The 20,790-nt window shown below is 40.0% G+C and overlaps 1 protein-coding gene across 4 annotated transcripts in view; it reads right to left on the reverse strand.

Moving 5' to 3' along the window:
- The window catches only part of mrj, a 351,864-nt gene that overhangs the window by 262,885 nt on the left and 68,189 nt on the right, over window positions 1–20,790 (reverse strand). For all 4 annotated transcript variants that reach the window (XM_065217476.1, XM_065217478.1, XM_065217474.1 and 1 more), the window contains exon 2: window positions 19,860–20,548. The gene's annotated coding sequence lies outside the window, so the exon portion shown is untranslated. The remainder of the gene's footprint in view (window positions 1–19,859; window positions 20,549–20,790) is intronic.

A 20,790-nucleotide genomic window follows, 5' to 3' on the forward strand; every position in this document is an offset into this window, starting at 1 on the left:
ACATTTTCCTCCGAATTTTCTGAAGTTATTCCCCATGACTACCATTCTGAAGAAATCCCCATCAAATTTATTCATTGAAGTGCATAAGCTTTGAAACTTTTCCAAGACCCTTTATATATTTTAAAGTTGTTTTAAGATTGAGATCGTGAATTGGTGAAACGAAAAAGTCTAGGATTTAGTCAAATTTTGACAGCTTAAGGACAAACAATTTTAAAGATTTCAGATGCAGAAACTTCTCTAAAACCACAAACATTAACAAATTTTCATTACTATGGGATCCAGGCAACTTTTCTAGATCGCAATATAAGAAAAAAATCTCATTATTCTGGAACGAGGAATACTTTTCGAGATGGTAAGATCAAGGACATAGACAATTTTGTATGCATCTAGGGCTTAAAATCTCGATCTTGCGTTAGCGTTAACGTTGTTATGATATACTTCGTAGATTGGATACTAGCAACACTCACGTCTCTTCTGAAATTCTCAGTTAGACTACTTTCAGGAATAATGCTGGGGAGTAAACATTGGTTCCAATCTAAACAAGAGTAGCAGAAGCATGACTGTCGATATTCCCGGCCACGCCCATCTTTACCATAACTAGGGATAGGGAAGGAAATGTTGATGTAGTACTTACTTAACGAGAGGCCACCGACTTAGCGACACCCTCATAAGTGCTACGGAGTTGGAGGGTTGGGTAGGGTATTCGGTTAGGATTCACCTCAAGTTGGCGATGCAACCAAAATTATGTATTGTTTATTTATTGTTTATTTCATCTCTCGATAGCCGACTATCGAAAGAACATATTCATTTTGTTTAGTGATCATGAATTTTAAGAGTCATGACGGAGATCTAGGGATTAAACCCATGATTTTCTGCTCAGTAAGCAAAAACGATCTCTCCAGGGTCATCGAGCATCTCATAACCGTAACACTTCGCGACAAAACACGACTACGCTTATATGCAAATAGTTTCCGAGGTTCATTTAATCTCTCGATAGCCGACTATCGAAAGAAAATATTCATTTTGTTTAGTGATCATGAATTTTAAGAGTCATGACGGAGAGTAGGCCTTGAAATCTCGATCTTGAAAACAGAAATGGGATGTATTCTAGAGAATGTGGACCATTCTTCATTGAATGCTAGGACTTAAAAATTCAAAATCTCTAAGACAATCAAATTAAGAAAATTGTGCGGCATGGACTAATTTAGGTTCACAGAGCTAGAAAAATTTAAATGCTTCTGATAGATAGAAAACAATTCATGAAAATAATTCAAAATTCTGCAACATGAATTTTTACTTGTTCAGTGCTTAGATAAATACTTAAGCTACCGCAAATTTTTTTTACAAAATTCTGGTCCATGCAAAAATGTTTAAAGGTTTGGACAGATCATTTTTTTTTTTGACGTAGAACTACGTCTTTGTCGACTATACTGGGGTGCAAGTCAAAAAATATGTGTGGTGAAGGAGTGTTAGGTTTTGAACGCTTGTAACTTTGTCATTTATAGATGAAATTAAAATCCAAATACGCCAATCGATAGGATATTACATTACAAACCTGTTGAAATAAATATTTTTCCAATTTTTTTGTAATTAAACTTTTGAAAATGTACAAATGATAATTTTATCACTGATTTCATGAAATAAGCCTTTTTCCCAAACCCAGTCATCATAAACGAATACCACTTGGTTGCACATCATTCTGCTTGAACCTGAAAAGATATAAATCAGCGCTGCTCTCATGCCACTGCTCATTAACGCCTCGGACGGCGTGGCGCTTGGTCCTGCAGCAAGCAGGACCAAATCAGCGGCTTAAGGTGGATCACGGCGTGACCACAATGAGGAAAAGCAATAATGTAAACCCCCTCCGCCCTTCACAACAATCTCTCGGCCCCCCCCTCAACAACCTCTCCTACCCCCCCCACCATCAAACCTCTCCTACCCCCCCCCCCAACCATCAAACCTCTCCTACCCCCCCCCCCACCATCAAACCTCTTCTACCCCCCCCCCCATCAAACCTCTCCTACCCCCCCCCCATCAAACCTCTCCTACCCCCCCCCCCCCCACAAAACCTCTCCTACCCCACTTACCACCATCAAACCCTTCCTACCCCCCCCCTCAACAACCTCTCCTACCCCCCCCCCACCATCAAACCTCTCCTACCCCCCCCCCAACCATCAAACCTCTCCTACCCCCCCCACCATCAAACCTCTCCTACCCCCCCCCCCCCATCAAACCTCTCCTACCCCACTTCCCACCATCAAACCCCTCCTACCCCCCCCCCCCTCAAATACCTCTCATAACCCCCCCCCCCCCACAACAAAAAATAACCCGAAAGCGAGACAGACTTTGACGATCCCTTTTTTCCGGGAAATAAATTTTAAACATACCATCCTAGAAGGGACGAATATCAACATCACCCAACGGTTCTTTCGGAACCACAACATTAAACGGTCCTTTTTAGGGCCACAAATAAAATTAAAAGAGTTGATTTTAAAACTTAATTGCATATAATGGAAATTCAAATAGTTACCAGTGTCTACACCAAAATATGTAACGGCTTGTTTAGGACCATACATTTGAACTTTCATAATTTATTACATTCCAGGAAAAATACTTGAACCAACATTGAACACTAACAAAATTTAAAATATTGTTTTTATGTGTCCCACACATGAGTTGATGCAACGTGATCAACAAATCAATATCTATGTGTCGGCCACATAGGGGAAATGACGGCTTCGGCATGACAGACTATTTTCGGCAACACAAATTGAAACACTATTTTCACTGGATTTTCTTACGAAAACACTTCGCTGAATGCATGCAAACGATTCAAAAAAAGCAATCTAGCAAGGTTTTCTTGAAATGCAACACACGCACTACAAATTGTAGCTGATTTCGAGTTGCCGATAATAGAACAGCAGATTTTCATGCAGTTCAAATGGAACGGTTGCCGAAGAAAAACTGGTTGCCGACAATACTCGCTCTCACTAGAGAAGATTGGAGCTTTGTAAAAGCGTTTCAAACAGTTTTTGACAATTCTTTCGACTGAAATTGTTAGAGCAGCTGGCAGCAAAAGATTGTAAACAAACCAATACTGCATATGTGTGCGTTTCTTAGAGAAAAAGGCTATAGAAAGAAGGTCGCTGCTTAGGTTGCCGAGAATACGTAAATTCCCCTACTTAATATATGTACATATAAAAACGATGCGTGACCACACATACTATTCATTTGCGTGTAAATTTCGTGTGTACTTCTGAGTGGATTCTGTTTATGTGTGGTCAAATGAAAATCATGTGGAATTTCACATGGATATTTGTCAAGAAAAATGTGTAAATTGTTTTGAGTCAACCATAACCGAAACATTGAAATACTTGAAAATTTTAAGATAAAGTATAATAGTCAAAAATGCATGAAAAACATCAATTTTGTGTGGTTCTACGTCATACTGCGGTCGTGTCTAGGACACAACCCTTTACTTTTTTTTTTTTTCGAGAGTTGACCAACTGCAGTCTTAATAGGCTAGAATCTCGGTTGGGCTCTCCATGCGATACACAATACTTTCAGACGACTCGAGCTATGGTGCTCACTAGGTCACTGCAGCTTTTAGGCTCGTATTGTGATCAACTGTGTGTATTAAATTACGACCATAAATCCGGAGAACCCCGAGATCTGGGCGCAATCGCCCCTGCAAACAAACACGTCAATCGTCGGCCTCCCGCGAACAAAAGAACAATCCTGCAAACAAACTATAACAAATCATAGAGGAACTATTCTTCTACATGTTTGTGTTATTAGTTTTTCCAGACTGAGCCCCAATCCGAGAGAAACCGACAAATGACGTGCCCATCTACAAAAGCAACTACGCTCCAACCTCGAAGCTCTCCGGAAATATGTGATAAATCATGTAAATGTAAATGGAATACAGTAATGTCCCGATTTTGTCAACCCCCTTTTTTGAAAATGTTTTCCAATTTTCTACAAAACCCATGCCTTTTTTCAGTAATCTTCTTGAACCTATTGCACCAAAGTATACTTTAAATATCCCTCTTAACGAATGACGAATGAGAAAAATTTAGATTTATGATTATGTGAAATTATTGAAAGAAAAAAATCTGAAGCGCGGAGGGGCTGACAAAATCGGGTCATTACTGTATTTAAAATAAATAAATTCATTCTTACCTTTTTATGGTTGTTTGATTATTAATTGCTATTATTACCTGCTTAGAGTTGGCTCCTTTAAAATACTGTGTAGAATTTACCTCATTATTCCTCAGTTCTATCGATTTGTGATAGAACCACGCTCAACATATTATCCTGTAGTACGACTTGGGCATGCACCATGCAAGTAAGTCATCTCTCGTCAAAATGATGGGATATGGGGTGATGGTGAAGGGATATAGAAAACGAATAAAAGAACAGAAAGAAAGGTATTAGTATTGGTTACATTAACCACCCCCCCCCCCCCTCCACACACACACACAACGAAAAAGAAACATAGATGCACAGACAAACAGAAATAACGCATTTAATATTTTTCTCCACAAAACATAGTCACTAAAACACTACCGCCATCTGTTGAGTATCATGTGATGGATAGTACGCTTAACAGATGGCGCTAGTGTGCAGACGTCAAACGCAAGGGAACCGACCGTGCGCGCCACAGTTGGCGGCACCACCAACCAAAAACACCCGAATTGACCGTCAAATGCGTATTCGATGAACAACCTGTCCAACCGAGTGTTATGTCTGTTTGTCTGTGATAGATGGGTTATTATGAAAGTACAACTACATTATAACTATTAGTGCAATGGATGAACGTTAGTTTCGGGGTCATGTTAGTGTTAGAGTTTTGTTAGTATTGACCCGTATTCAGCCCTGTCGGCCCCTCGAACATGTAACGCTGTGCGGTTTTTTTTTTTTTCTGTAAATATTTTATCGATTAAGTTCAACTAAATTTAAAATAAAATTCATTTCATTATTTAAATTTCAATTTGGATTTCATTCAGTAGTGAAATATTTCGTGCGTTTCATAAAGTTATATATCGAAGTTACGCGTTATTTATGGTTAGGTGTCCTGGATAAAACTTTTGCTATAAAAAGCTCATCTTCATAGATAGTAGCTTTTATTGCACAGGCTTGCGGAAGGCGTCATGGAATACTTCGCCATTCGATTAGTTTGGCGCAATTTTTGAATAAAAGAATCGCTTTTAAAAGACAACCTTAATTTCTAAAGAAGAATGTCATTAGGAACTTTCTTCCCCGCGAAAGGTACTCTGACTCGTCCATTTCGCTTTCGAATCGGCTGGTGAACAGAAGTGCGCGAATAAAGTTCTCGTTAAAAATTGTTTGTGCCTTTAGCCTTGCCTTAAAAGGTAGTTAAACTTAGTGAGTGAGTTTTATTTTCAGAAGTTTTATTAAGACGTTTTCTTTCTTTGTACAGTGTAGCTAAGGTAGTTTTTTTGAATACCGCGTAGTCTGTTCGTTTTGTTTAGTGAATTTTGTACAAAAAAGGTAATAATTGAATTTAGTTTTATATTGTAATTATTTAATTAATGTGAGTTCGCGTTGGATTTCCAGCGCTTTGCGCTTTTTTTGTACGGGCTGGATTTTAATCTTCGGTTCGGCTATCGCAAGGCCGGACAAGGGGTTCTGCTAAGTGGCATCTATTCCGTCGTCCGTGTGAAACGGACCATCAGACTCGTGCGCCAAGCGAAGGCCCGCCTGTTCAAAGGTAGCTAAACGGAGAAGAGTGAAGTTCGCTATTCCTCGGAGTGAAATTTTTCCGACGGTCGCCAATCAACCGTCGACGAGGTCCCTTTTCCGCTACAACCTCTTGTGGACCATTCTTTTCGAGAGCGCGGACCGTTTGAGTGCGTAGCCAAGAGCGTACCACGGTCCGGATTCAATCCAAGGAGAAGGGTGGGTTTCATTTCATCCCGGGCGGTCATAGCGGAAGCTTAGTACGCGAAGCCGTGCGGTGGTAAGTTGGCCCTCTTTTCTCTGAGGGGCGAATCTCCCGGGAAAGCACGACTACGGTCGATGCTCAGCTCTCGACGTATTAAATCGGAAGCCTTCCGTCCAGCCGCCACTCTCTCCGCAACTCTAGTTCGGCCATACTGCGCACGGGTCACCTTCATCGCTGCTCGCCATACTGCAGCTCAGGTGCTGCGCCATCACGCCTCGCCGCCATCGCCACGCTAACTGGAAGATCTTCTTCCGTCGCCATCATCGAGTCGTCGAGTCCCCACCGTCAGCCATCATCGAGCCGTCGTTCTTCGCATCGAAAAACCTGCGCAGGTATGTTAGAGCATGTTTTTATTCATGGCCATGATTTGCTCTTTTTTCCGTACACTCATCCAGAAGTCCAACCCGAATAAATGAACTCAATAATAGTTTTGAATGAAGATCGAAGATTAGTTTTTACGTTTTAAAATGTTTTTCCCTGGAATAAAAGACACTCGCTATCTTAAGTTCAGTTTTTCCTTCGATTACCGCTCAGTTGAGTAAGAATTCCTTCTTTCTCTTTCCGTTTCGTCCATGTTCTGGGTAAGTCAGAGTAATTCTTTCGTTCCGATAATATCTGCGGTTCTACAGGACTTGGCGTTTTACCTTTGATAAAGCTAGTTGTGCCATTAGTAATCGGAAACCGTTCAAGAGGTTCTCTGAGATAAGGTCTGATAAATCGGGCAAATTTCAAACACGACCAGTGGTCTCTCCTAACCGAGAGTGGCGCTTAAGCCACTGAGTTTTACGAAAACCTCAACGAAAATTCGTGAACGGTTACAAACACTAGTCGCAGGCAGTTGTTGTTAGGACATGCGACACTGTCACTGCTACTATGTTAGAGGTATGACCCGTCAAGTTCCGAAGTGCAAAAAAAAACTGTTAGAACCTTCTTATAAATTAACTTTACACTCAAAGCAAACTATTTACCTTAGCATTACAAAAGCGAATTTAAAATTACTATTTTATTTTATGCTAATATTAAAATTATGATAAACCTACAATTTACGGCTCCGTGAAATTAACTCGCATGAACCTTTCAAATCAATAAACTGGAGAAAAACTACAATTTTATCAAATTGCAAAAAAAAAAATCATAGCGACACTTGACAAATCATCATCAAACCCCTCATCCTTGGACAGGGGTTTAGAGGTTTGGACAGATCATGATGTAAAAAAGCCAGGAACAGAATTGTGACCAAATTTTTTTTTTAAACCTCAGAAAATTTGTGATAAGTCTATGACTATTTCAAGATCACAAGTAGTGAATGAATTTAAATTATGTAATCTGGAGAATTTTTGAAGATAACGGACACTTTGAAACTTTTGCATGGCCTTTAATTTATTTGAAATCTAGGTTCTTAGAATTTATTCTACGTTCCAAGCCTTCATTATTTATTTTCGTTTCAGAATCTTGAAAATTGCTCTTGAACGTTTGATTTCATTAGGTCCAAGATATTAAAAAATAATCTAAGATTAAAATCCGTAGAAATTATGCATGTTTCAGAACCCTAAAAAACACAATCCAGCCATAAAAATGTATGATGTTATTGATGATAAATCCACTCCAGAATTAGTATGTTAAAATATTAAAAGTAACTAAAGAGGAAGATAAGGTTGGTTGTATCATATAATATTTCTTGTTTATATTCCTGAGAAGGTTCTCTGGCGTACGTCAATATATAATGTACTTAAAAATTTGCTTGATAAAGGAATTTTAGGTTTTTCCAGTTAAAATAAAATTCCCTGTTGATTCCAGGTTTCGCAGGTGTTTCCAGAGTTTTTTCAGGTAGTACACACCCTGCTACGCCGCTGCTGCACTTGACGAAAGGCGTTCCGTTTTGTAAACACGATCGACTCATCGCTCGCTTTTGTTCGCTGGTTGGTGAATGGCTTTGTGGGTGCAACAAATAGTTTGGAGGAAAATGCAATGATGCGCATCGTTCCAAGTGGCAGGTCCCCTGTCCTATACCCGTTTCACCTTGACAGAAATGGTTCATTGTTCGAATGTGAACGGGCGCGCGCGTGTGTCTTATCACGACAGTTCTCACGCCATCTATTAACGACTCTTCTCTAGGTTGGATTCGACGTCCGGAGGCCCCGCCATAGTAATTGCTTCCCAACCACCAGAGACTAATCGATCGATTTGTATGTGATGTGGTGCGCGGTGGAGGCCAATTTCTCTCCACAAGTGGGACACCATTAAGTCTCGCTCGCTTCCTTCTTCCCGCGGGTGTTTCAGTTTCTGGCGAGAAATTCGTGATTAATTCGGATCGAAGGGGGAGGTTCATCATTATCATAATTTCGTTGGTTTCGTGATGCGAGGCTCCAGCTCAGTCAGCTCGCTCGCCAGAACGTGTGGGAAAATCGAATGACTTACTAACCAGTCGAACACGCACACCACCAACCGATCAACGATGCCGGGGTGACGCGTATATGAAGCTGGCATAAGCTCTAGAGTAAGAGAAGAACGATAATTTTTATTTGGGTTGGAAACCGGTTTTCGCTCTGGGGCTTGTGCTGGCATCTGGTTGACTCTCTGGAATAATCGACCAAATTATTATTATACCCTTAGCGACCGACGCACGGTTGGAGGCGGCGGCGGCCTCGTACGGTTATAGTGACATATACTGTGAAGATCTTTTTCTCTTTACTGATCATAGTTTGAGAATCGTGCACAGCTGGTGGGATTTCAACGAATGGGAAGGGAATCCGTCCGGTTTCATGGGTTTTGAGTCGAGGGGGCATTGATCTGAACAGGATATTTTCTGAGAAGGACCAAGAAATGAAGTTAGCATGAAATATACCTTGAGTGTGGTTTTGAGAATCTTGGGTAACATTTTGCAAATTTCCAACTTCGAATCTTGATTCAAGTCGGCTGACTGTGTTCTGTATTGGCAAATGTCAGATCACTCAAACCGGGCACGTAAATGACAAACGAGAGTTTTATGAACCCTTATGTATTACGGAGTCAAGTCCGGGAAAGGTAGCCTGCAACGGCAAACGACAACTATTTGAGAGCTCTACACGAGGAATAACAAGTGTCTGACGTTCAAAAGGAGCTGGAAATTTCAAATCATTCCACTCACGTCTCCAGAAGTCGTAGCACGAAGGAATTCTACACAACATGCATATCATCAACGGCAGTCTAAACAAAGCGATGAACTTAGGCGACCTTTTCGATATAGTTGAGTCTGCATAGTTTTCCGGCCGGCGACGAGTTGACTTCACATCCCAGTTTTAAAAACCTGCTACATCCATCACCGCACCGCACTGTCACTACTGTGAGATGACGAATAGAATGACATACGGTGCGTGGTAGGTTAAATTACACCGATTTCCCGCACCAGACTTAAGTAACTCTTTGTAGAAAAGTACTGCAATCGTTCAAAAAAAATTCACCAAATGCAATTTTAACTCGCACTAATAGGTGAATCAACACGTATTTTTCCACCATCCAGTCCACTTCGATTAAACTCCCAAGGAGCCCGCTCATTTAGATTGCCTTTCGGCGGCTGTTGGTGCTGAACAAAATGTTGTCAATACCGATTCTAAAAAAAAAACATCTCGAAAACAGGTAGGTGGTGCTCCGTTCAGTCTCGTCGTCGTTTCGTCGAGATTCGGATACGTAAATGGCAAAGACCAGTTCCAAGTTCTGCCATCGGAAGACGTTTCGTAACGCGGACAAATCCGGAAAGCGATGACTCGCATATCGATCCGTTAGGTCATTCTGCGAAGCGTCGTTGTCATCGTCGTCGTCGTCGGCCGCGGGAGGTTAATAATTACACAACAATCGGGAAATCATGTTTCACAACATGCTTATTCACGCCTCCCCCACCTTGGTTAGGTTTCTATTCTTACCTATTTGACCTGCGAGATAACAAAGCATAACCTTAAAGTATCTACCTGGTTATACTTTTTTTTTTTGCGCCACGCTGTAACAAGTGAAGTGTTGTATTGTCTCTATAACAACGTCTCGAATACCCTACCCGAGAGATAGAGAAAGAGAGAGAGAGAGAGAAGCCCACAATTCCCAGAAGGTTCACATAACAATAAAGCATTCACCTAAGCGCTTGATTGCAAATACATATAGGAAATAACGATGATGAAGCTCTATCGATTCTGGGGGAAGGAAAAAAGCTCAACTTTGTACGATTCGACTGACGTAAACCAGAGGCGGCGACGGAACGGTGGTCTACCGATAGTTTGTGCGAAATGAAATAAAAATAAGAATTGACTGAAGGAAGCGTTCTCGGCGGAAACTTTTTGCCAATTGAACTTTGAAAAGTTTTTTTTTCCTGAACTATCACTAGTAGTCCACATGCTTCTCTTCGTTTTGGTTCTACGAAGAACGATGTCATTTATTGAATATCATTTGAATTGTTGATTTAAATATGAATATGCATTCTACCCTTTTCTTGATACCAGTCTAAACCTTAGGCATTGAGGATTGAGCTCCACATTGAGGCAATAATTTATCAACTCTTTCAAGTTTTCATCATTTAACTACTGAAAAACTTACATTTTATCAATTTAAATTACAACCAAGGGAAGATGCATAAGTTACGTACCATTTTAGGATGACTAGCTTTGAAGAAAACAACGATACTAGGAGCCAAATCACTGCGCTTTGATCAGAGAGCGTATTGGGCATCGTTGTGCCTGGTTGGTGGTGGCACATTGAACTTATTGTACTTGCACAATATTTTATGTGAGTAACAAAGAAACCATACAATCACAAAATAACTTTAAATTTAGGTTCAGAGTGAGATAATGTCACTGAGATACGATATGGTTAGTTGGGTATTCAGATGAAACTATTACTTTAAAAAACTAATCCTGGTTGTATCGTTTGCATGTAACACTATTTGATATTACTATCCATATCAAATCTATGATGCACCGAGCGTTCATTCCGGGTGGTGAGCGAACTTGAAGAAGAAGAATATGACTATACAGTATGAGTGGTTCCATGGCAGGGCTGACAGCGATCACTGCTGTCAAAAATAGTGATTTTAGTGACCATGTTGAAGAAATAAGTGACTAAATAGTGACTTATAGTTGTAAAAATAGTGACCAAAAAAGTGACCCTGAATTGAATTAAAAATAAATTTTATTGAAATCTCTTAGGAATTTATGAGGAACACAACTGCTGTGAACTTCAAAGGAAAATTCCAAGAGCAATCTGAGGATAATTTTATAAAGTTTGTAGGAAAAAACAAATTAAGTCCTTGGATTTTTTTTTGAAATACTGAAAGAAGGATTACAAGGGCATCTTTAAAGGAATTCAGAAAATAAATTCAGGAGAGTTTGCCAAACAAATTATGAGAAGAAATCTAAGGAAGTTGTGAGTAGAAATACCAATGATTTCTTAGGAGACTTTCAATGTGAGTAGAATTCCAAGGGAAGGAGTGAGATTCAAAAGGAAATCTGAAAAGAATTCAATGAATATTCTGACAATCTTTCAATGAGAACTTCCCAAATTTTTTCCTGAAGTTAATGAATTTGCCTTGAAGTTCTTTTGTAGTTTGAGAATGCTCACAATACTACTCATCAAATTCTTAAACTTCCCTGAACTTTATAGGACTTCCTAAAGTTTCCTATAACGATCATGAATCTCTTCTAAAGGTTTAACAATTCGCTGAAGTTCTCTAAACTTCTTTAATCTTTATATGACTTCTCTGATGTTAACGGAACTGCTCTGAGGTTCTTTGTTCTTTTCATAAATTCTCAAAACTGCTCATCAAATTCTTAAACTTCCCTGAACTTTATAGGACTTCCTAAAGTTTCCTGTAACGATCATGAATCTCTTCTAAAGGTTTAACAATTCGCTGAAGTTCTCTAAACTTCTTTAATCTTTATATGACTTCTCTAATGTTAACGGAACTGCTCTGAGGTTCTTTGTTCTTTTCATAAATTCTCAAAACTGCTCTAACATTTTTACAGTTCTCATGAAGCTTGTTGTACTGCGCTGAATTTAATTGTACCGTCCTTAAAATGTTTAAGCTTCAGTGAACTTCTGAACTCATGCGAAGACCTCAATTAAATTTTTAACGTCTCTGAAGTTATCTGTAAATCTGGGAACTGCTTTAAATTTCCCACAAATTTTCTGAAACTAATGGAACTGACCTATCCCTGAAATTCCTCCAATTTTCGGAGCTTACTAAACTTTTTTTCAAATGCTCCCGCATTTTGCTAATGTACATAAAAATTCCTGAAGTTCGCGGATCTCCTTAAGCTCCAAAGATTTTTATGAAGTTCTCGAAATTTTTCTGAAGACCACTGTCCTTCTGTGAAGTTTCGAAGTTTTTCTAAATTTCTGGCACTTTTGTGCTCTCACAATTTTCATGAACGAAATAATTAATATAGTTTTTTTTTTTATTTTCACTGAAGTTCTCATGATTTTTCTGAAACTTCCATTAAATCATCGACATTAATTTAAAACTTCTTTAATAGTCTAGACTTTCCTGGTGTTATTAAAACTATCTAAACGATTATTGAATTTCTATAAAGTTCTCTAGACAGTCCTAAATTGTTTAGTATATTTTAAGAACCCGCAACTTTACTGAAACTGATTGATTTGCCTTGAAGTTTCGACAATTTTCCTTAGGTGAATACCATCAAAAACGCTCACTTATTTTCCCTGAACTTACCTATGCTTACCTGAAGTTAATAATCCGGCAAATTTTCTGATATGTATATTCAAAATTCCCTGACGTTTTTGGATCAATCATAGAATTCTTGCAATACCCTATATTTCCACGGAATTCCTTGTAAGTCACTGCAAATTTGCTTAAGTTGATGGGATTATTCTGAAGCAATCCAATCGTCCTGGAAGTACTCGGAACTTCGCTGAATATCATTAAACTATCTCAATTCTCGCATTTTTTTTATTCGTGGAACTTCGTTGATATTCCCTAATCAACTTAGCTAAATTTTCGCATCTGTTAAAGTTCTTGAAATATTCACGTTTTCCGGTTGTTCATATAATTTGTATCACATTCCAGAAGTTCTATCGGAGCTTTGCTGAAGTTTCCGGAACTGCTTTAAGGTTTCTACAATTTTCTTGAAATTATTTGAACTGCCCTTTGATTCTCTGATCTGTCTTGATGTTCTCGAAGCTTCCCTAAAGCTCTCAATTCTATTGAAAATAAATTTCCCTGAATTTCTTTGGACTTCTGTGAAGTACCTTAAATATTTCTGAAGTATTCTTAAATTCTCTGTATTTCCCTGAAATTCTCGGAACATATTAAGGGATCTCAATTTTTCTAAATTTACGATTATAGATATTTAAACTGCTCCAAAAAGTCTGAACTAAAGTCATGGGAACTGCTCTTAAGATCTGAAATTCCCCAAAGATCTCTAGATCTAGCTTTTCTGAGGTGCTTAGAACTTCTTAAAAATTTGCACAATACCCCTCAAGGTTTCTATATTTCTTAAATTCACTTAACACCAGTAAGTTACCCATAATTTCAGTGTGTTAACTTCCCTTATGTTACCGTAGTTTGGAGCATCACTGAAATTCTCATCATTTCCTTTCATTCCTCAGAACTTCTTTAAAGTTCCTACAATTGTTGTGAAGTTAATGGGACTGCAAGAAGATCTCTAATCTTTCATAAAATTAATTAAGAACTTGAAATAAATCATTTAATGTTTTCCTTAATTCAGGCACTTTGAAAATTTTCAATATCTTGAACTTGTACATGGAATACGAAGCTACAAGTTATTGAATATTTTTAGACCTTGGACTCAAATTAATTACGTAAGTAATTAAGTAAGTGCTAAACTTCAACATTCAATGGATTTGATTATAAAGTTGTTTCTTTAAAACTGTTTGCCATGTCTTAAAAACGTTTGGGTTAATTACTGTTGTTTTTGATCTTTCAGAAAAAGCATATTTTGAATGCATTTTAAAAATAGCTTTCTTATTATAAGTCTGGAATTTATCCGTTAAAGTTCTGCAAAAAAAACTGGAAAACGCAGGAAATTTTATTTAGAAAAATGACTAGATAGAGAAAGACGATTAAACGTAACAAAGCAAAGAATGATCAATCTTGAAATAAATTCACGCCAAAAAAAAATTTGAAAATAGTGACTGATTACAAGAAAAAGTGACTTTATTGACTTTACCCTTAAAAAAAGAGACTTTTTAGTGACTGGCTTGAAAAAAGTGACCAAGTCACTAAAAAGTGACTCACTACCAGCCCTGAATAGAGCCCTTTTTCGGAATGAGTGTATTGTCAATGGTTGATGGACTTGGACTACGATTCAAGGTTGGCTTCTGTGATGATTGGTATCAAATAAAAGGTAAAATAGGTAGCACCACCTTCATCGGAATGTAAGTATTATTGACAATAATCAGAACTAGAAATACTCAGAGGGAGAGATGGGCGGAGAAAACAAAATACAATTCGGCAGCAGGGATTTATACCTAAATTATCTTGCAAACCTTGCTAGAAGCTAGCATTTCACATGATTTTTACTTTTGATCCGAATTACGTGCAAAATAATAATTGAGTGCATGGCAATATTTTGCACATTTCTTCTACTAAAATAAATTAATCAATAGAGTAAGAATATTGTTTTTGATTACAAAAACTAGTGTAATTTAAGAAGCACACGAAACATGAAGGTAATTAAATTTCTGTTCGATTGCAATGCTCTCAAATTTAATGTAGTAAAAATAAGAAATCCTCGCATAAATTCTAATGGGAATGTTCGAGTGGCTCAGACTTTGACAGTTCATTTGGCTCAAAAAATTCTCTCCGTCCATCTCTCCCTCTGAGTATTTCTAATCATAACTAGATGAAATGCAAATGTGACAGGTAACTGGATCAACGATATGTAAACAAGCGCACTCAATCTCGATGACTTCTAATTCTACATGTCAACACCTTTGACTCTCCTTTCTCTTATCCTTCACCAATGCATCTACGCTTCTCGGCTTGAGGATACATTCAAAGGATTACTGAGAGAGGTGCAGAAGAGAACTTCAAGCAGGTTCCGAGAAAAATTCCAAATGAATCGTGTTCTGAGGTTGATTCGAAAAAACGCTCTTTCGGATCGGCAGTTCCAGACGGAATCTCAACCAAGTGCGGGCACAAATCTTCCAATACAGTTTGTTTTGCAATTCGCTTCCGCACGCAACTTCGGATTTGCGGTTTCCGTGGATTCAAACGACGCTGTGCAAACAGGTGAGATGGGGAATTGGTGGATTTTTGATGAATCTTGATTGATGTTCTGTTTTAATTTGCAGGTTCTACTGTAAAACGGAAACCAATACGAGAGTATCGAAATCAGATCAGGTATCGAAATCATATATTGATGCTGAGCAGCGCCACCAGCGCTCCACCAGATACTTGCTGTACGACGCCATGCGCAAGGGCTTTGTCTGCGTGCATGCAATAAAATGCCAACGTGAGATCACGCTAGCAAGTCTTGTAGGTTTTTTGCCACATGATCGCCGACCACCTATGGGGGACACTATCAGCTCCGTTTGGTTACGGCCTTAGAGGCGTTCAGGCATAATCCAACGAACGTAGCGTTATACCAAAGTCCGATCGAACTAGTATTGAGCCATTGGTTCGTAGCTGTGCTTAAATTTATTAACGTCTCTTTAAACTGTTCCCCTGGCAGAGGAGAATTTAGTTCATTCGAAGGGATCACCTTTCCGAGCTTAAAATAGCTCCACAATGTCGCTTACCCTCACACACCATGGTCTTAGGACCTTAAAGACTACCCTTTTGTCAAAAATAAGTACAAGTACTAAACAAGTCATTTTCTTTCTAATGCCACTTCAACCTACATAAGCTTATATCAAGTCGTATAAGTCATGGGGGCGGTTGAAATTGAGTACAGTCTGTTCTGTACTTCTGTTGTTTTACAATTCCTTACGAATTTAACCAACGACACCCATTTCTTTCCTCAATTCTGCCCGAGCTGGACACTCCACTAATATATGATTTACATCTAACACCGCTCCGCAACCCTGGCAGTAGGCCACACCGCCGCTAAAACGGGGTCGTTCTGATCTCGAGAATTGGGTACATCTTTCCACACTTGTGTAGTGTTCTTGATTCTACGCAGGAATGCATCACGGTTGTTATGCCAAGATACATTCCATGCGAATCGCGAGGTCTGCTTCACCCAGCGGGTAGCGTCACTATAGGGCACCGAAGTGAACTCCGGCTAAGCAAGACGACGCTGGTTAGCTAGTCTATCAGCAGCCTCGTTCCCTGGTATACCTGCGTGTCCAGGTACCCATACAAAGGTTATGTTAGCGTACCGCTGCACCTCCATCGATCATGGGTGTCCAACCTGCCCATGCTCAAGGGCAGAAAGACAACTCGCTAAGTCAGAGAATACAATGGCCTGAGACCCGTTTGATAGCCTACACGCTTGCAGGAGAGCATAGGCCTCAGCTGAGAAGATACCACTGAGACCGGATAACCAGCCGCAGCGGCTTATGGCCTCCCCAGACACCCCATAACCAACTTCCTCGTCGATCAAAGAACCATCCGTAAATAGCATGGGCCTTCCCTCGCATGAGGCAGCAATCTCCCTGAATGCAGCTTTTGCCACACCAGAGCTGGAGTCGTAGCTGTGCTTCCATTTATTAACGTCCTTTTAAACAAACCACCTTGAAGAGATGGATATAGTTCATTCAGGACGGCCAAATCGTAACCAGCACCAGATAGCGATAACCACGGGCTACTTAGAGTTGGCTATAACCTTTTTGCTCTGTCATCGTCATCACTGACACTAGCGACTTATAAACAATAGTGTATTAGTGACAACGATGATCCCCCGTTCTTGTTCGCATTACTGATGGCAAATATCACCGCCAGAAACCCCACCGGACACCGCGTGGAGGTAAGAATCGGAGTTTAGGTGCACAGAGGTCGCAAATCGCCGGTAAGGGCAGAGTCCAACAACCCTAAATAGGCGTTCTTATGCACCTACTTTACCTGGCAGTTGTAGCTGTGGTTCCTCTCGTACTCCACAGCAATTCTTTTAAGATAGCGCAACAATATCGCACACCAGGAGGGTAAAACTAACCTGTCTCACGACGGTCTAACCTCAACACTCGAGTTAATAATTAAGGTAAAGCAATTACCGTCAACGCCTCAATCCACAATCTGGAGACAGACGCGTCCAGAATATTCTCAAGTACAACGAATCGCTGGGTAACCGAGCAACCGTGACTAGTTTTACCTGTGGATACTTGAACTGTCCAAGTGATTGTATCAGAACTGCTCTGGTAAAATCGAAGATGTTCCAAACGTCCACAGGTTTGTTCAAGCCTAACTTTATGTCGTCATAATATGTATCTACTTAGTGACTATCGTGCTGTTTCTTTCAGATTGATGCTGACCCTGCTGGTCTTCATCGTTCTTGACGTGCCGGTGGTTACTGGTATATGGGCTGCCATATGCTTCTGGATGACATGTTCGATTACTACGAAAAGAGTAGCGAAGAGATCACAAGAAATGGATAACATTGAAGTGGTATTGATCGACTAAGGCAATTGGAAGGAGATCAAATACTGGAATCAGAATTCATCGATCACAGTGCCTTTGCCCGCAAGATGGCTTGCCTGAACGAAGGGGATGAAGATAAGCAGAATTTGGAAATCGTCCAGCTCGCCAGATAGTCCAAGATGAAACTAAAAGTACTGGAAAGGCATATGAATCGCGAAAGACTTGGATCCCGAAGAGATTGTGAACGGGAAGACGGCGGTGATTATCAATACGGAAATTGCCTCATGGGGTGGTCGTGGGCGGCAGAAGAACAGGAACAAAAATACCAAAAATGATAGGCATTTGTGAGTCATGTTGACAATCCAAATCAACTTTTCTTACAAATGAACACCAACGCAGGAAAAATTACAAGGCTCTACCTCGATGTATATGTAACGCTCTGGACTCAGCGGATTTAGAGTTATTAAATTATTTCATTATAAATTGTATGATCAATGTATCAGTATAAAAAAAAAAACTACAAGGGACAGCCCTATGGGTTTGTGTGCAATGGTGACGTAGGACTACGATGCAGAAATATCCGATCGATTGGTGGTAAAATTGTTGAAATTGGTCCAGGGGCAGATGAGTTATTAACGTTCAAAATCTTTCATAATTTCGTTACATGTTCCATTTTTGGTTTTCACAAAGTGTACCCCCATATAGAAATAACAGACGTAGTCCTACGTCCATACTGTAATTTTTTTATTAGAAATTAATAATGAAAAAAAATGAATGGTACAGCACTAATGCATGTGCTAAATACCACACTATGCATTATTTGCATACTTTCAGTTTAAACTATTGGATGTATGATCCATGTTATACTAAGTGTGTATACTCTATCTTTATATCAAGCTATGCGTCGGTCAGAAGAGTTGCGATTTAGCGTAACTTTTAATCTATTTAGATTTGAAAATATTTTGAGTGTAGAGTCAACACACATCATGCGACACAAAAAAAATCCATGAGAACCCTTAAAACATGCTCATTGCTATTCACATTACTCACATTAAGAACCCAGGATCCGGATCTGGGTACCACCTGGGAAGTGGAACCAAATTTGATTTAGTAAGAAGTGCCAGGTCAGTGTGGATAAATTCAGGATTTAATTCGTAATCTTGAGGGTACCCTGAGGGTCATTGTTGGTCCTTATGAATTCGACGTTTGACGAATTACCCCATTTGCAACAACAGACAACGAATGTAGTGAACATCTAAATAGCAAAACGATTCCAATTTTCAAGTTCGCCAAAGATTCAAGTGTCTGTCGGAAACACAAAGCAATTCCATCTTCCCAGCGGGATTGATAAAAGACGCATTTCGCTTCCAAGTTTCGCTCTTGTTTCCAGCAAAAGTGGCGAAGCTTTGGACGGACGGAAAAACATGCTAAATCATCAACCTAAACTACAGGAATTCCCGGAATAGCGCGGTGGATCGCAATTTCTAGGCTGTCTTCTGACGAATTGAGTTGATTTTCTGTATGCAACAAGCTCAGCTCATTTAGAAGGAGGGCAGCTGAGAAATTGCGCTGGGTTGAGGGCACCAGCCACCGCGCTATTCGGGGAATTCCTGTACTGCTAACTAGAAAATGATAGTTTCTTCGCTTGGCCTAGGGGATAAATGGGTTTCCTCCGGGTTCGGCCGGAAAGAGGAACTGCTTCTCGGTTCGACCATTACAGCAGCCAGCGGGTTGTCTAGTCCGGAACGGAACAATAAATAACACGACACAAGCGCGGCAGCGAATGATTAATGACTGCTGCAGCTTCATCATTCGGGAACGGCTGTGTACTGAAGTAATAGGCCCAAAATTGGACTGTTAATTGCGAGACTGATGTTTGAGGCGTTCGAAACATAATTGAGTTTGTAAAATCGAAAAATGCGTAGCACTTAAACGACGCAATTTTACGCATACTTGCATTGTTTGATTATTACCAACTTGAACGCAAAATCATCAAGCAATGAAAAATGAATCAAACGCCCAGTGTCTGACTGATGTTGCAAAGCACATGACTGAAAATCCTTGACGTGGTATATCTACCGAGCACAAACAGGAAAGCAATTCCCAGCCCCACGACACGTAGGCGTCTCCAGTCTACGTCTGATGTCAGCATACACTACACACGTTAACTCATGTCAAACCATCCAAATTGCACCATATGATGTAGTGAGTATTCTCGAAAGAGCACTTCGATGTCCGAAGCGATAACTTCAACCACAACCATCACCGGTTCTCAGTGCAAATTTCAAACCTCGTCACCACTGTGCAATCTTATCGCTTGCCTTTACTTGTTGTTACTACCGTATCATTTGAGGACGTGATTCAAACACTTACTTGCTGATAAACTCGTCGGGGTGTCGACTGCTTGGTTTGGCGACCAGTGGGTACGCTCTGCTCCGCCTGGCTTACACTCTACACTCCTCTGACACAATTCACCAACAATGCAGACACATCAACAAAGGCTCAACGACGACGGCGACGTCTAGTTACTCTAAACACTGCAGAAATATTTTTCAACTCCTTTTTCTTCGCTTCTCGGGATGAAGATCCCACTCAGGTAAGCTTCTTTCACACTGACTGATCTTCTCTCTCGAATGGAAAATTTTTCAGCACTTCCTAAATCACCCGCATCAGTAAACCACAAATTTTTTCCGACTTTCTTCTTCAGCACACAGAATTTTCCATAGAAACTCGAAGTTTCACAATCACAATCACCCTAGACACTTGTTTATAGGCGCAATTCCGGAACCGACGAGAAATCGATTTTCACTTCCCACAACACAGAACCCAACGCGAACGAGCGAACGAACGGGTTCAACAGCAGTGTTCCTCCTCTGGAAGGTTGAACATCCAAAATCGAATTTCGATTTTGCGGCGAAAAATCCTAGCCAGATAGATAGTGGGCGGCAGTCGAACGTCGTCGGTCTGCGGTCGAGGCGATTGACTTTTGACACACACGGAACGCACACGGCACGGAGCTGAGGATGCTTCCTACTTGCTTGCTACCGAACTCTGGAACTGACCTGGAATGGGAAACGAACAAAATCAGTATAGTGGAATAACCTTCTGATCGGGAGTGGAAAGGTTTGGCACTGATGTAAAAGTGTATGTGTTGCTTTTACTGAGCACGAATGAGAAATTCGTATAGATAAATTGTATGTAGGGGAAGTGAGGGTAAAATGAACACTAGACTTTCCTAACATTGAACATTTCATTATAATTCTGTAATGGCTTTAAACGCTGATTGCTCATTTTAGATACAGCA

This window comes from Ochlerotatus camptorhynchus, unplaced genomic scaffold (assembly GCF_037179485.1).
Source record: "Ochlerotatus camptorhynchus isolate MF236.1 unplaced genomic scaffold, CSIRO-AGI_Acam_v1.1 ptg000077l, whole genome shotgun sequence".
In the NCBI taxonomy this organism is placed as follows: domain Eukaryota; kingdom Metazoa; phylum Arthropoda; class Insecta; order Diptera; family Culicidae; genus Ochlerotatus; species Ochlerotatus camptorhynchus.